Source organism: Diabrotica virgifera, chromosome 1 (genome assembly GCF_917563875.1).
Source record: "Diabrotica virgifera virgifera chromosome 1, PGI_DIABVI_V3a".
Classification (NCBI taxonomy): domain Eukaryota; kingdom Metazoa; phylum Arthropoda; class Insecta; order Coleoptera; family Chrysomelidae; genus Diabrotica; species Diabrotica virgifera.
The window spans coordinates 172,224,733-172,241,075 of record NC_065443.1 but is presented as its reverse complement, the minus strand read 5'-3'; the positions used below and the strand labels follow the sequence as shown (position 1 = coordinate 172,241,075).

At 35.0% G+C, this 16,343-nt stretch overlaps 1 protein-coding gene across 4 annotated transcripts in view; it reads left to right on the top strand.

The window, feature by feature from the left end:
* LOC114340291 (uncharacterized) overlaps positions 1–16,343 on the top strand; it is a 903,606-nt gene that overhangs the window by 661,344 nt on the left and 225,919 nt on the right. The gene's annotated exons all lie outside the window — the stretch shown is intronic.

Genomic DNA, 16,343 nt, shown 5'->3' with positions numbered 1-16,343 from the left:
GATCTTTTTCTTGTTCTTCCTTGATCTTTGTAGGCGTCCACTCGTCGTTGACCACTGTTGTTCTTAGTACTGCTGCTTCCTTCGTCTCTGTTTTGTTGCAATGGGAACATTCTGCTGGACACGGTCTTCTAGATAGAGAATCAGCGTTTCTGTGGCTAACTCCGGTCCGATGCTCGATCTTGAAATCATATTCTTGAAGTCGTTCAATCCATCTGGCTATCTGACCCTCTGGATTCTTAAACTGCATTAACCATTTAAGGGCGGCATGGTCGGTTCGGATTAGAAACTTCCTTCCGTAGAGGTATTGATAGAAGTGTTCCACTGATTTTACTACTGCTAGAAGTTCTCTTCTCGTGACGCAATAATTTCGTTCAGGTTTTGAAAGCACTTTACTAAAATATCCAAGGACTCGTTCCTGTCCTCCTTGGATCTGCGACAGCACTCCTCCAATTCCCACATTACTTGCATCCGTATCTAAGATGAACTCTCCTTCTGGCAGTGGATACCCTAATATTGGCGCTGTAATTAAATGCCTCTTCAAAGTTTCAAAGGCCGTTTGGCAGTCTCCATCCCAGCAATAATCCCTTGCTTTCTCTGTAAGTCGCGTTAATGGCTTAGCAATATCTGCATTCTTAATGAATCTCCGGTAGTATGTACATAGTCCCAGAAAACTTCTCACTTGATGTTTATCAGTTGGTTCAGGCCATTCCTTAATGGAATCGATTTTTCCTTTATCCACGGCCACTCCTTCTTTGCTGACTATATGACCTAAATAATTGACTTTACTTTGAAATAACTGGCATTTCTTGGGATTTAACATTAACTGGGCAGCTTTAAGTCGATTAAAAAGTCTTCTAAATTCTTCAGGTGGTCTTCAGACGTCTCTCCCAAAACGATTATGTCGTCTAAATACACCAGGCACGTTTTCCAAGATAACCCTCTCAACACATTTTCCATAAGCCTCTCAAATGTCGCAGGAGCGTTAGAGTCCAAACGGCATAACGTTGAATTCCCATAATCCAGATCCTGTATTAAAGGCCGTCTTCTCTTTGTCCACTGGATCCATTTCTACTTGCCAATATCCAGACTTCAAGTCCAACGTAGAAAACAATTTACTTCCAGCCAATGTGTCCAACGTGTCGTCGATCCGAGGCAGAGGATAACTATCTTTCTTGGTAACATTGTTCAACAAACGGTAGTCCACACAGAACCTCGTAGTTCCATCTTTCTTCTTGACCAGGACCACCGGAGAGACCCATGGGCTCGTAGAAGGTTCTCTCACCCCGTCTTTCCTCATTTCTTGAACAATCCTTTCAGCTTCCTCTCTCTTCGCCTGTGGTAATCGTCGAGCTGTTTGACGAATTGGCCTAGCGGTACCAGTGTCAATTTTATGTTTGACAACTGTCGTTCTTCCTGTCTTTCCTCCTTTCGGTACGAATATGTCACGATATTGCCGAAGAAATTCCCTTAATTTCCTTTTCTCCACTTGATTTAGAGATTGGCCTGCAACTGCAACCATTTGGTCGAACTTGTCGTTGGAATTATCTGATGTTGTTTTCTGACGGATTATGGACGTCACGGGTACACAAGTTCCTACTTTTGTCTCCTTCTTGATGGTCACCGGGTAGTCATTGACATTAATCAATCTCACGGGAATTTCTTTAGCAGAAGTAACCAATTCCTTTCCAATTATGATTCCTTGGCCAACCTCCTCGTCGTGGTTCCATGGCTCCATCATAACAGGTGTTCCTTCTTCTACAATTCCCTGTAGCCGCGCTACGATGATCGTTTCACTCCTCGCAGGCACAACTGTATCTTCTCTAATGGCTACTAGCATAGTGCTGTCATCATGTGGATGAAGAAATACCTCCTCGTTGCCCACTTTGCATTACGTCCATTCCTAATATAACATCTTCTTCGATGTCTGCAACTATGACAGTATGGACGAACTTTTCTGCTCCAATCCCTAATTGTATCTGGATTTCTCCGTGGGTGTTGGCATTTTCACCTGTGGCAGTCCGCAGTCGCAACCTCGTTGGTAAGAGTTTCTTACGGCTGTTTATAACTGACGGTCGTATAATGGTCCTGGTCGCTCCGGTATCCACCAACAATGTATACTTTTTACCATTTATTTCTCCATCTACATATACACTATCCTCACGACATTTCAAAGAAGCTATTAGTATTAGATGGTCTTTAGAGGAGTTCTGAGTCGAGGCTGCCCTCCTAGGGTCTGTGCGTTCTCTTATTTCCTGCTGGCGAGTTTCTTGATTTGCGTTCTTCCTTAAACTCCGTGCGTGCCCATTTTCACCACAATTGCAGCAATTCATGGTCTTCGTTTTCTTCGATGTAAAGCCTTTCACCATATTTACCAGCTGGTCAAGTTTGTCTTCATCCTCTTCTTCTTTCACAGTTCGAACTGCACTGTACTCACCAGAGGCCTGCGTAGCTGATTCGAACTCGAGGGCGGCAGACAAGACATCGACCAGCGTCTTGTGACGAGCTAACCGCAGTGTTCTTTGCATTTCATGATCACGAAGGCCATCAATGAATGTTTGAACAGCCAACTTTTCCATCATGTCTTCGGGAGCTGTTGGATATGCATATCGTACCAACCTGGCAATATCGACCTCGTATTCTTGAAGAGCTTCATCTTTCTTTTGTCTTCGATTTTTAACTGCGACTGATAGACATGCTCTAAATGTTCGTGCCCGTATCGCATATTCAGTCTCTTTTTCAGCTGCTCGAAGTCATCTGTCTCCTCTACGGCTATGGTCTGGAGGACATCCAAAGCGTCGCCTCGAAGAGCAATAGTGAGGTTTACAGCTTTTTCTTTTTCGGACCATCCGTTCGCTCTGGCCGCCGATTCGAACTGTTTCATGTAGTTGTTCCATGATGACTTTCCGTCGAAATTTGGCACCTTAACACGAGCATGACCTACACTCCCTTCAACTATCGACCGTGGCTCCAATTTGTATTTGGTTTCATCATTTTTAATGTCTGTTAAGATGGGTTCCATACCTTTGTCTACTTTTTCCGTTTCCTCCATTTTCTTTTCTATTTCCTTGATCTTTTCTTCAAAAGTAGATTTTATGGACGATATCTTGTCGTCAAAATCCGAAGTGACTTTAGAGATCTCGTTAGTCATTTTGCTGTCAAGGGATGAAATATCACCCGAAACTTTCGAAATTTCACTAGAAACTTTGTTCTCTAACGATATAATGTCTGTCGAAACTTTCAAAACATCCGAGGAAACTTGGGAGATTTCACTAGAAACTTTTTTTTCTAACGATGTAATGTCTGTCGAAACTTTAGAAACATCGGAGGAAACTTTCGAAACATCCGAGGAAACTTGGGAGATTTCACTAGAAACTTTGTTCTCTAACAATGTAATGTCTGTCGATACTTGGGAGATTTCACTAGAAACTTTGCTCTCTAACGATGTAATGTCTGTCGAAACTTTCAAAACATCCGAGGAAACTTGAGAAATCTCTTTAGAAATTGACGAAATTAAAGCAGTTTGCCTGTCCTCAAACACGTAGGTTTCTGGATCATGACCCTCTTCCTGTAGTGCGATCTTCAGACGAACCACTAGATCAGCCTTTTTCCCCGCTGCGTCGAGCTCACGATTTTCCAGTTCTGTTCTGAGCTCCGTAAGGCGCAGATCAGAAAGTTTCGGCTTACACTGTGAAGACATGGTCACACTCTTTATTTATTACGATTTATATTTAGTTATTATTAAAGATTCCACACTGTATTTACGCGAATTAATTTTATTTATTTCAAGTATCCCTACTTCTGCACCATTTGTTACGCGATTGACTCTACTATTTTATTTATTTATATCTTTAGGCACTAAGTTTAATTTAAATAAAGGAAGACTTACTTATATTATTTTATTTACATCACTTATTTATTTTAATAATTACAAATAACACCAACTAACACATCTAATTTATTTACAAACTCAAATTTATGATTTAATTAACTAAACATAATAATTCCGATAACTAATAAATACATTTCATATCTTCGATTCGAATACATTAAATTACGCGACGCGCTTCGATGAATGAATGACTGGCCTGTGCTCGAATCTCGGTTCTATATATACTTCGGCAGCGGTCGTCTCGAACGCCGTGGATAGGAATGGTATTGTCTCGTAACGCCGAGAAGCTTCGGGAAGAAATAGGCCAATTCGTGAGCGGACTAAATAGTGTCACAATGCTCTACAGTTCTTCATAATAGCTATATATTTGTTATTTTTTTTTATTGATGTTTACTTTTCTTTAATTAATTACTGATGAATGTATACTCTGTACTTTGAAACTATGTATATAAGTAATATTTATTCATGTAAAAAAACTAATAGTTTGTTTGAATAATAAATAAATAAATAAATAAATAAAATAAATAAATCTGTGTTAACTCTAGATGGGTAACATGGTCAAATTCTGTAAATTTCATAACCGATAATTTTGAGGGAATTGTGCTCTAAAAAAATGTGCGGTTATTAAAAAAAACCGTTATTAAAAAGTATTTTGGCACATATTCAAACCATTTTTGTAAATATTGCTGAATCAATTACTAAATTAGAAAAGCAAAAAATTTCATTAGACGAAAGTATTCAAATTACCTATTCATTAGATGAAAAGCCTAAATGCCTTGAGGAAACCAACAAAGGATGCCTATCAAAAATTCTGCACGGTCTTAAAGAAAAATGAGGAATATCAAAAAATAATTCAAATAAAAATATTATTAAGGGGAAAGGCGCAAAATGTCGCCTGTCAAAATTTTCAATGTGTTTTAAATGTATTCATTTTTTTCGAATCCAGAGAAAACTAATAAGTATTTTTGGAAAATTGAAACGCAGAATGGAAGATTACCTTATTACCGAAGGACTAAAGTTCCTTAGAATAAATAAAAAGTTTCTTTTGAAGGAAATATTTGCAACTAAAAATCACACTAAATTTTCTCTTTTATTTTCACCCCTGTAACTTATTTAAAATAAACATTATAAAAGCATTCAGGAACTTTCTGGCTTGAGTAATAATGTAATCTTTCATTCTACGTTTAAAATTTTTAAAAATATGTGTCAGTCTTCTCAGGATTCGAAAAAAATGAATTCATTTAAAACACATTAAACATTTTGACAGGCGAAATTTTGCGTTTAAGTGCTTAAGATGGGGAATTGTGAAGATTATTTCATTCATAGGAGATTCTGACCAATAGACAGCTACAGAAATAAAAATTAAAGTGATAATTTTTGATAATATCTCGTCGTCAAGTATATTACGTCAGACGCTCTTCGTTACTACGAAAAAATACATTCAGTGACATAATGACAATTAATGTTTTAAAAGTTATAAAAGTGATGACTTTCAACTGTCAAATTTTATAGCAACTGTGTGTTTAATTGTACTAATTTGTACTTACATAAATAAATTACAATAAAATTTCAAACAGTTTTATTCATGAAATAATCGCAACAAATTGCACTCGATCTCTAAAATTATTATCGAATTTTTGCCCTCGTGACACTTTGACATAATTTCACTGTCAAAGTGTCACTCGGAAAAACTTCGATAATTTTAGAGCTCTTGTGCAATTACTATCTACTGATAATTTAATTTTTCAGGTAGAACTTCCAATTATACAATATTTTATGTTTGCTCCTTTAACGTCATTTGCAGTAGAAAGTGTTTCCACATAAAACATTATTATCTGAAAGATGGCACAGTTTTTCCCTAGAAAATTTAGAAAAACGTTTAATAATATAATAGTTTTAACTGTAATAGATAATAATATAATAAATACCGATGATGATGATGAATATAAAGAATAAATGAATATAATGATGTAGGAAGTAGGTAACGTAGGTAATAGAAATTTCAATAAACTTCTTTTGTGACTTTAGTATAAAGTAAATGAAATACTTTATAAAAGGATTACTGCTGCTATTTCCACTGTTTTTGGCGCATATTTGCATGCATATTTTAGGGTTTTTTAAGTGCATATTTCCCGAGCTCTAGTTATTATTATATTGTAACTATTTACTGTTTTTATTATTTACTTTAACGTAAGATTATAACTTAATTCTTGTTTCCTATTTCTAAAGTTTTATTTATTTACATTGAATATTAATTTGGTTTGTTGTATAATCCATGTTTACAATAATGATGTGATCTATTTGATTTAAAAAGGATTCAGGATTTTTTTATACTTTGGCAACTATGTCAACTTAGATCTCTGGGGTCGATAATGACGTGCAACGGTAAGTAAATTAGACGGACTGTATGTATACAGAGAGGTCCTAAATTATGGAATGAATTCATTTTCTCTAAAATGGACGACTTTAGACAAAAATTCCGAAACAGATCGATTTTTATTTATAAATTACAATTTTTTTGGCATATATTTCATACTAGTGACGTCATCCATCTGAGAGTGATGACGTAATAGATGGTTTTTTTAAATGGGAATAGGGGTAGTGTGGCACCTCATTTGAAAGGGCGTTTAATTCTCTATACAGTAATCTAAACATTAATATTATTTATACAGGGTGGCCAAAATAATAATTTTTGAATTAAATTAATTGACGAAAAAAGAAGAATGTATGAAATTTATTTAACTCAAAATACATTCTGTCGCTGTCAGAAAATAGAAAAAAATGTTTATTTGGCAAATAAACATTGCTTTTCGCTTAAATTAAATGTTCAAACTGCCAAGAGGTAGGTGGGAGGCTGTTTGTGATTTAATTTAAGCGAAAAGAAATGTTTATTTGTGAAATAAACATTTTTTTCTATTTACTGACAGCAGTACAATGTATTTTGAGTTAAATAAATTACATACATTTTTCTTTTTGGATCAATTAATTTAATTCAAAAATTATTTTTTTGGTCACCCTGTATAAATAATGATATTATCGTTTATATTACTGAATAGAGAATTGAACACCGTTTCAAATGAGGTGCCACACGACCCCTATTCCCATTTAAAAAATCATTGATTACGTCATCACACTCAGATGGATGACGTCACTAGTTTCCAAACTAACTATTGAACTTAGTAAAATTTTCAAGGAATTTAAAAACATCAAAATAGCTAACAAAAACATCAAAACTATACGTCAGTTATACAGTAAAATCAAACAACCTTTAACTACATTAGAATGCACAGATGTGGTTTACCGCATTGAATGTACTGAATGTCCAGCATCATATATAGGTGAGACCGGAAGAAACTTGTCTAGTCGAATAATCTCACATAAAAGCGACTGTAGATTAAATAAACCTACGTGTGCTTTGGCAGAGCATACAATCAATCTAGACCATAAGATCGATTTCAACAATGCTAAAATATTAGCCAGAGAAAGTAATAAATTCAAAAGAACGTTCCTGGAGATGATACATATCAGCAAGAGTGATGACAACAATCTTAATAAGAGATCTGAGATCCAGAATCTTAGTAAAATTTATACCTATATATTGACTTTCGACTAGTCTGATTCTGCATCTTAGTAATCTCTTTTAATTTTCTTATTTATTTGATCAAGTTAACTATTAATTCAGTATATTTTTTCTGAACATATTTGCTAAATACTGTTTTCTTTTTGATGAATAATAAAGACTTTTTTCAAATTTCCCGCTAAATTTAAGTTGGTATTACGATTGGTAGTATTTGCAGTCCGTTACAACTGTCTTTCATAGATAATACTTTTTAAAAGTTTTTTCATAACTTTCTACTTATTGAAACAGTAAATCTCGCTTTTTGATTCTCTTTCTGTTCGTGAAATGGTTTGATCCAGACTTAAGACGACATGCACCATGTCGTTTTCTTATTTTTTAATTGTAAAATCAGTGTTTTTTTAACTTTTCAACTACTTTAAATGTTTTTATTTAATAAGTTCGTTTTTAACGTATGTCGGTTTTTTGCTTAATCTAGCATTCTTGGTAAGTTAAAACTTTGTATTTCTTTTTCAGTACTTAGCAAGTAATTTCTTTGTAGAACCTTGAAAAGGAGGAAATTGCCTCCGAAAGCTTGGAATAGAATAAATAGTAAGCCTTAGCACAGCCCTATTTTATTTTGACTACCACACCCAAAAAGAAAAAAGTATATATATATATATATATATATATATATATATATATATATATATATATATATTATGTGTATGTATATATAAAAGTATAAAATTATTAAAATTTAAAATAAATGTAAAATCTATTTTATTATGGGGAAAAAAAGATTTATTTAGCGACCGTCATCTCTTCGGCGAAATAAATTTTGTACGTATATAATAATACATTATGCGTATTAGTATAGTATATTTGATGCAAAAGATGGCATAACCCAGACATCCAAAGTGAAAGTTATCCTTCAACACCAAATTGTTCTATATGGTCCACACAATGTCCAGAAAAAAGTCACACCATTTTGAGCGTCGGGTTTGGGGCGGGGGGGGGGGGGGGGAGGAATCGGTAAATTCGTAGTTTTTCGCCAATATTTCTAAAATTATGCGGTTTAGCATAAACAACCTTCTATACAAAATTGTTCTACATTAAATTTGAAATAAAAAAGGCCCTATGCATAATCTTTCTAAAATGAATGGTTCCAAAGTTACGGAGGTAGTATAGTATAACTGGTCCAAAAAAAAGGCCTAACCAAACATCCAAAGTAAAAGTTTTCCTCCAACACCAAAATGTTCTATATGGTCCACATATTGTTCAGTAAAAAGTTACACCATTTTGAGCGTCCGGTTTGGGAGGGAGATGGGAGAGAAGCCGGCAAATTAGTAGTTTTTTTACGTTTTTCGTCAATATTTCTAAAACAATGCTTTAGCGTAAACAGTGTTATATACAAAAATGTTCTTCATGAAATTTAAAACAAAAAATGTTCTATACATAATTGTTATAAAATCAACGGTTCCAGAGTTACGGAGGGTTAAAAGTCGAGGTTTTCGATACTTTTTATATTTTTTGGGCAATATTTATGATATGGTGTTTATTTATGATATGATATTTATGATATCAAAAACCCAGACATCCAAAGTGAAAGTTATCCTCCAACACCAAATTGTTCTATATGGTCCACATAATGTTCAGAAAAAGTCACACCATTTTGAGCGTCGGATTTGGGGGGAGAGGGGGAGAAATCGGTAAATATAAAAAGTATCGAAAACCTCCACTTTTCACCCTCCGTAACTCTGGAACCGTTGATTTTATAACAATTATGTATAGAACCTTTTTTGTTTTAAATTTTATGTAGAACATTTTTCTATAGAACAATCCTTACGCTAAAAAGCATAGTTTTAGAAAAATATTGACGAAAAACGTAAAAAAACTACTAATTTACCGACTTCTCCCCCATCTACCCCCCAAACCGGACGCTCAAAATGGTGTAACTTTTTACTGAACAACATGTGGACCATATAGAACAATTTGGTGTTGAAGGAAAACTTTTACTTTGGATGTCTGGGTTAGGCCTTTTTTTGGACCAATTATACTATACTACCTCCGTAACTTTGGAACCGTTCATTTTAGAAGGGTTATGCATAGGACCTTTTTTATTTCAAATTTAATGTAGAACAATTTTGTGTAGGGGGTTGTTCATGCTAAACCGCTTAGTTTTAGAAATATTGACGAAAAACGTAAAAACTACGAATTTGCAGATTTCTCCCCCCTCTCCCCCCAAATCCGACGCTCAAAATGGTGTGACTTTTTTCTGAACATTATGTGGACCATATAAAACAATTTGGTGTTAAAGGATAACTTTGACTTTGGATGTCTGGGTTTGGGTCTAACTATACCATACTATATGTATATGTATATAATTTGTATAGGAGTAATAAATTTAAAATAAATGTAAAACCTATTTTAGATGGGGAAAAAGGATTTATTTCGCGACCGTCATCACTTCGACGAAATAAATTTTGTACTTTTGTGCCCTTTTTAGATGGGTAAAAAGTATTGAATTAGCGACCGTCATCCCGACCGTCATTGTTTCGACGAAATAAATTTTTGAAGTGGAGTCTTCTTTAATGACGTTGTGCACTTTTTAGATGGATTAGCGACCGTCATCGCCGGCATCGCGACCGTCATTGCTTCGACGAAATAAATTTTTAAAGTGAAAACTCCTTTAGGGACTTTGTGCTCTTTTTAGATGGGGAAAAAGTATTAAATTAGCGACCGTCAATGTTCGACGAAATACATTTTTAAAGTGAAAACTTCTTTAGGGACGTTGTGCCCTTTTTAGATGGGGTAAAAGTATTGAATTAGCGACCTTCATCGCGACCGTCATTGATTCGAATAATGTTTGAAGAGAAAACTTTTTTAGAGACGTTTTACACTCTAGACGGGGATTTAGATGGGGAAAAAGTGTTGAATTAGCAACCGTCATCGCTTCCGTTGTGCATTGCTTCGACGAAATAAATTTTTGAAGCGAAAACTTTTTTAGAGAGGTTTTACACTCTAGACGGGGATTTAGATGGGGAAAAAGTGTTGAATTAGCAACCGTCATCGCTTCCGTTGTGCACTTTTTAGATGGGGAAAAAGTATTAAATTAGCGACAGTCATTGCTTCGACAAAATAAATTTTTTAAGTGAAAACTTCTTTAGGGCCGTGTGCCCTTTTTTGATGGGGAAAATATATTGAGTTTGCGACCGTCACCACTTTGCCGAACTAAATTTCGTACGTATATGTATATATTATGTGTATGTATACATAAATAGCATAGAACTTACGCAACGCATATATAATACAGGTATAGCACTTCTTTTTGGATGGGGAAAACATTGAGCTCGTAATTTATATACTATAAGAAGTTTTCACTTCTGTCGGCACTCCCATGAGTGCTTTAAATTTTTTAAGTGAAAACTTCTTTAGAGACGTTGTGCACTTTTTGGATAGGGGAAAAAGCATTGAATTCGCGACCGTCATCGCTTGTGCTACATATTATGTGTATGTATATATAAATTGTGTAGAGGTATTTAAATTTAATATAATTGTAAAACATTTTAAGATGGGGAAAAAGGATATATTTCGCGACCGTCATCGCAACCGTCATCTCTTCGGCTAAATAAATTTTGTACGTATATACATTATGTATATGTATATACCTCGTCCAATTTACTTACCGCTGCACGTCATCCGCGCCATAGCCTGTGACACGATACCAACACGAAATATTTAGGCAGTGGGTGTGTTCTTTTTTAGAATCAAAATGATTCTAAAGGGGAACACACCTATCGCCTAGATATTTCATGTTGGTATCGTGTCACAGGCTATGGCGCGGATGACGTGCAACGGTAAGTAAATTGGACGAGGAATTTAAAATAAATGTAAAACCTATTTTTGGATGGGGAAAAAGGATTTATTTGGCGACCGTCATTGCGACCGTCATCTCTTCGGCGAAATAAATTTTGTACGTACCTATATATATTATGTATATGTATATATAAATTGTATAGAAGTATTTAAATTTAAAATAAATGTAAAACCTATTTTTGGATGGGGAAAAAGCATTGAATTCGCGACCGTCATCGCTTGTGCTACATATTATGTGTATGTATATATAAATTGTGTAGAGGTATTTAAATTTAATATGAATGTAAAACATTTTAAGATGGGCAAAAAGGATTTATTTCGCGACCGTCATCGCGACCGTCATTTCTTCGGCGAGATAAATTTTGTACGTATATTTATTATGTGTATGCATATATAAATTGTATAGAAGTATTTAAATTTAAAATAAATGTAAAACCTATTTTTGGATGGGGAAAAAGGATTTATTTGGCGACCGTCTTCGCGACCGTCATCTCTTCGACGAAATAAATTTTGTACGTATGTATATTTATTATGTGTAATGTCGGAAAAATGAAAGAATACCCATGAACGGTCACATCAATCACTTATTTTGTATTTGCTGTCTTTTTCTATAAATAACAAACGTTTGTTATAGAAAAAGACAGCAAATACAAAATAAGTGATTGATGTGATCGTTCATGGGTATTCTTTCATTTTTCCGACTGTATGTAAATATAAATTGTGTAGAAGTATTTAAATTTAAAATAAATGTAAAATCTATTTTAGGATGGGGAGAAAAGATTGATTTCGCGACTGTCATCGCGACCGTCATCGCTTCGACGAAATAAATTTTGTACGTATATTATAATGTACCTACGTGTAATAATAGTAATATTATTGAAGTGAAAACTTCTTTAAGGACGTTGTGCACTTTTTAGATGGGAAAAAAGCATTGAATTCGCGACCGTCATCGCTTCGGCGAAATAAATTTTGTACTTATGTATTATTATGTATATTATATGTATATATAAACAGTCTAGAACCCCTGGAGAAAGGCCTCCTCATGAGTTCTCCATTCTTCTCTGTTTTGTGCTATTTGGTGCCAGTTTCTCCCATTTTTGCTTTGATGTCGTCTAGCCACCGTTTTTGTGGTCTTCTTTTACTACGACTGTGCTCGGGTCGTCTCCAATGTACAATTTTTCTCGTCCACGTTTCGATGTTTTGTCGTGCCACGTGTCCTACCCAAGTCCATTTCATTTGCATTTCAATTCTTCCAATTACATATTCCACTTACGTCCTGCTTCACACGTCCTCATTTTGTATATGTTCCCTCAGAGATACTTCTAACATAGCTCGTCTGATCGCCCTCTGTGTCGTTCTCAATCTATTGGCTGATACCTGTGTAAGTGTCATCGTCTCCATTCTATAGGTCATAATTATTAAATAAATTGAAGAATCTCAGATGCAGAATCCACCAATTTAATAAGAATTAAAATGGTAGATAGTATTTTAAAACTGAGATTTTTCGTGTTTGAAAGTTCTTACTGGTACATCCTTAATCTGCGACTTTTTCAATTAATAAGACAGCAGACGACGAATATAGAAAACGAAAGGGAAACGATCACATTTCGCTTTCATTCGTCTAGGAAAAACGGACAGCAGAGGAACTTTCAGTACTCAAATCCGAGTAAAGGAAATAAAAATAATAAATGATGGTTTTGCTTGTTTTCGATTCAGAGGGTTGCACACCAGCTAGACAGGCACTGTTTCTACCCTTTCAGGCGTCATCAGTAGCTTTCGATAGTGTGCCCACCTCTGAACCGAAAAACAGCTCCACCATAATTTTAAAGGGAATCTGAAAAATAATTCAAATTTCCCATCAGACGCGATACAGCGACATCTATTAACAAATTGAAGAATCTCAGATGCAGAATCCACCAATTTAATAAGAATTAAAATGGTAGATAGTATTTTAAAACTGAGATTTTTCGTGTTTGAAAGTTCTTACTGGTACATCCTTAATCTGCGACTTTTTCAATTAATAAGACAGCAGACGACGAATATAGAAAACGAAAGGGAAACGATCACATTTCGCTTTGATTCGTCTAGGAAAAACGGACAGCAGAGGAACTTTCAGTACTCAAATCCGAGTAAAGGAAATAAAAATAATAAATGATGGTTTTGCTTGTTTTTGATTCAGAGGGTTGCACACCAGCTGGACAGGCACTGTTTCTACCCTTTCAGGCGTCATCAGTAGCTTTCGATAGTGTGCCCACCTCTGAACCGAAAAACAGCTCCACCATCATTTTAAAGGGAATCTGAAAAATAATTCAAATTTCCCACCAGACGCGATACAGCGACATCTATTAACAAATTGAAGAATCTCAGATGCAGAATCCACCAATTTAATAAGAATTAAAATGGCAGATAGTATTTTAAAACTGAGATTATTCGTGTTTGAAAGTTCTTACTGGTACATCCTTAATCTGCGACTTTTTCAATTAATAAGACAGCAGACGACGAATATAGAAAACGAAAGGGAAACGATCACATTTCGCTTTCATTCGTCTAGGAAAAACGGACAGCAGAGGAACTTTCAGTACTCAAATCCGAGTAAAGGAAATAAAAATAATAAATGATGGTTTTGCTTGTTTTCGATTCAGAGGGTTGCACACCAGCTAGACAGGCACTGTTTCTACCCTTTCAGGCGTCATCAGTAGCTTTCGATAGTGTGCCCACCTCTGAACCGAAAAACAGCTCCACCATCATTTTAAAGGGAATCTGAAAAATAATTCAAATTTCCCATCAGACGCGATACAGTGACATCTATTAACAAATTGAAGAATCTCAGATGCAGAATCCACCAATTTAATAAGAATTAAAATGGTAGATAGTATTTTAAAACTGAGATTTTTCGTGTTTGAAAGTTCTTACTGGTACATCCTTAATCTGCGACTTTTTCAATTAATAAGACAGCAGACGACGAATATAGAAAACGAAAGGGAAACGATCACATTTCGCTTTCATTCGTCTAGGCTCCGTTTTTCTTATGAGATACTCTATGAGAAACAAAAGAAATTGTAACAAAAATTTTGAAAATTGGACTTATGCGCATTACGAACAATACCATAAACATACATAGCGAATCAAAATATCCATTAAAAGAACACTCGACACATTTGACATGTACTGAGAGGTCATTATTATAATGTAAAAATAAAATTTTTTAGTTATACATTCTTTCTCAGCAGCAGTGGCGTAGCTAGCCCCACAGGAGCCCCGTATCAAAGATTTTCGCGGGGCCCTTTTCAAGAACTGATATAAGGTAGTGCTAGAAAATGTTCAATGGAACACCGTACTTATGTGAATGTGTACTTTTTTGTATGGTGTCGAAGGTTAGACTTTAACGGATACCCTTCTCAAAAAGCTGGAAGCCTTTGAAACCTTGGTGTATCGGAGGATCCTACGAATAAGTTGGGTGGATAGAGTTCGTAACGAAGTTGTTATACATCGGAGGGGAAAAATTACGAGAAGTCATCAGAGCAGTAAAAACTCGCAAACTTGAATATTTTTTTGGCCATGTTATGAGGTGCTATGTGCTATCCGTATTATACTACGGGATGGAAGCGTGGACACTGAAGAAAATTGACGTGAGAAGACTGGAGACATTCGAGATATGGATGTACCGAAGAGTGCTGAAGATCTCATGGGTAAATAGAATAACCAACGTAGAGGTAATCAGGCAGACGTATGCATAAGGAAAGAGAAGTAATTCTAACAATTAAGAGAAGAAAACTGAGATATATGGGACATGTGATGGGAGGAGATAAATATCTAATACTCCAGTTCATTATGTAAGGAAAATCCAGGAAAAAGATTTATAGGAAGCTGATAGCTGATTTAACTCATGACTGAAGAATCTTAGGGCATGGTTTAGATGTAGTAACAACGAATTATTTAGTGCCGCACTCTCAAAAGTAAAAATCGCTTTGATGATTGCCAACCTTCGAAGCGGAGACGGCACCTAGAGAAGAATGCGCCACCCAGAGAGTTATAATATACTCCATTTAATAATAAAAGGCAAAGGAGACGAAAGAAAAGGGCCAGGTCGAAGAAAAACGTCATGGCTTAGAGACCTAAGAGAGTGGTTTGAGAAACTCCAGCTTCCATTTTCCGAGCTGCCGCCAACAAAATTACTATAGCCAATTTTGATAGCCAACACTCGATAATCGAGCACGGCACATGAAGAAGAAGACATGTGTGAATAATTTTATTCCACTTTAAAATTCCTGAAATTCAAATACTCATCAGTACGAACTAACCAGCATCTGAAAGAATTACTAAGAAGTGCTGTCACCATTTATTCATTGAGATTTAAAGAATTATCAACAGAAGTAAAAAAGCTCTGTAAAAATTTTTTCAACACCTCTTTTTTGCATAACTTTTTAATACGCATTTAATGACGGCTTCTAAAAAAATTCAAATTTCTTTCAAAGAATATCAAGGACCTTGGCCACCCCTGTTACAGACGACAATTAGATAAGAATTATTGTTGAATTAGTAGATAGAGATCTAGTATCTACATACCATTGCAATCTAAACCACTTTGAGAATCTGGTTGATGGAAAAATGAAGAAATTTTGGGTATCTTCTTCAGAACTTCTTCCTTTTTTTGTTTCATTTTTCTTTTCATCGCTCCACTCAGCTACTCTCTTTTTATTTCACTCATTTTTTTCACTTCACAATATTTTCAGAATGTAAAATTTAAACTTTCTGAATCGATTGCACAAATTGAACCTAATAAACCTAATAAACTCTAATAAACCAAACTCAAAAAATAGATTTGAAAACAGATTCAGTTTTTTCAACAACACTTGTTCTTATTATATTATATAAGCCAAGGGTGACTGGACAATGAAAAAATGGACTAAACAATAAATAGATTTAGTACACGAAAATATACCCAAAACAATATACACACTTTTCCAAATCGTCAAAGATTAAGCGATAACAAAAATTGCAATTTGGCCATTTTACAGT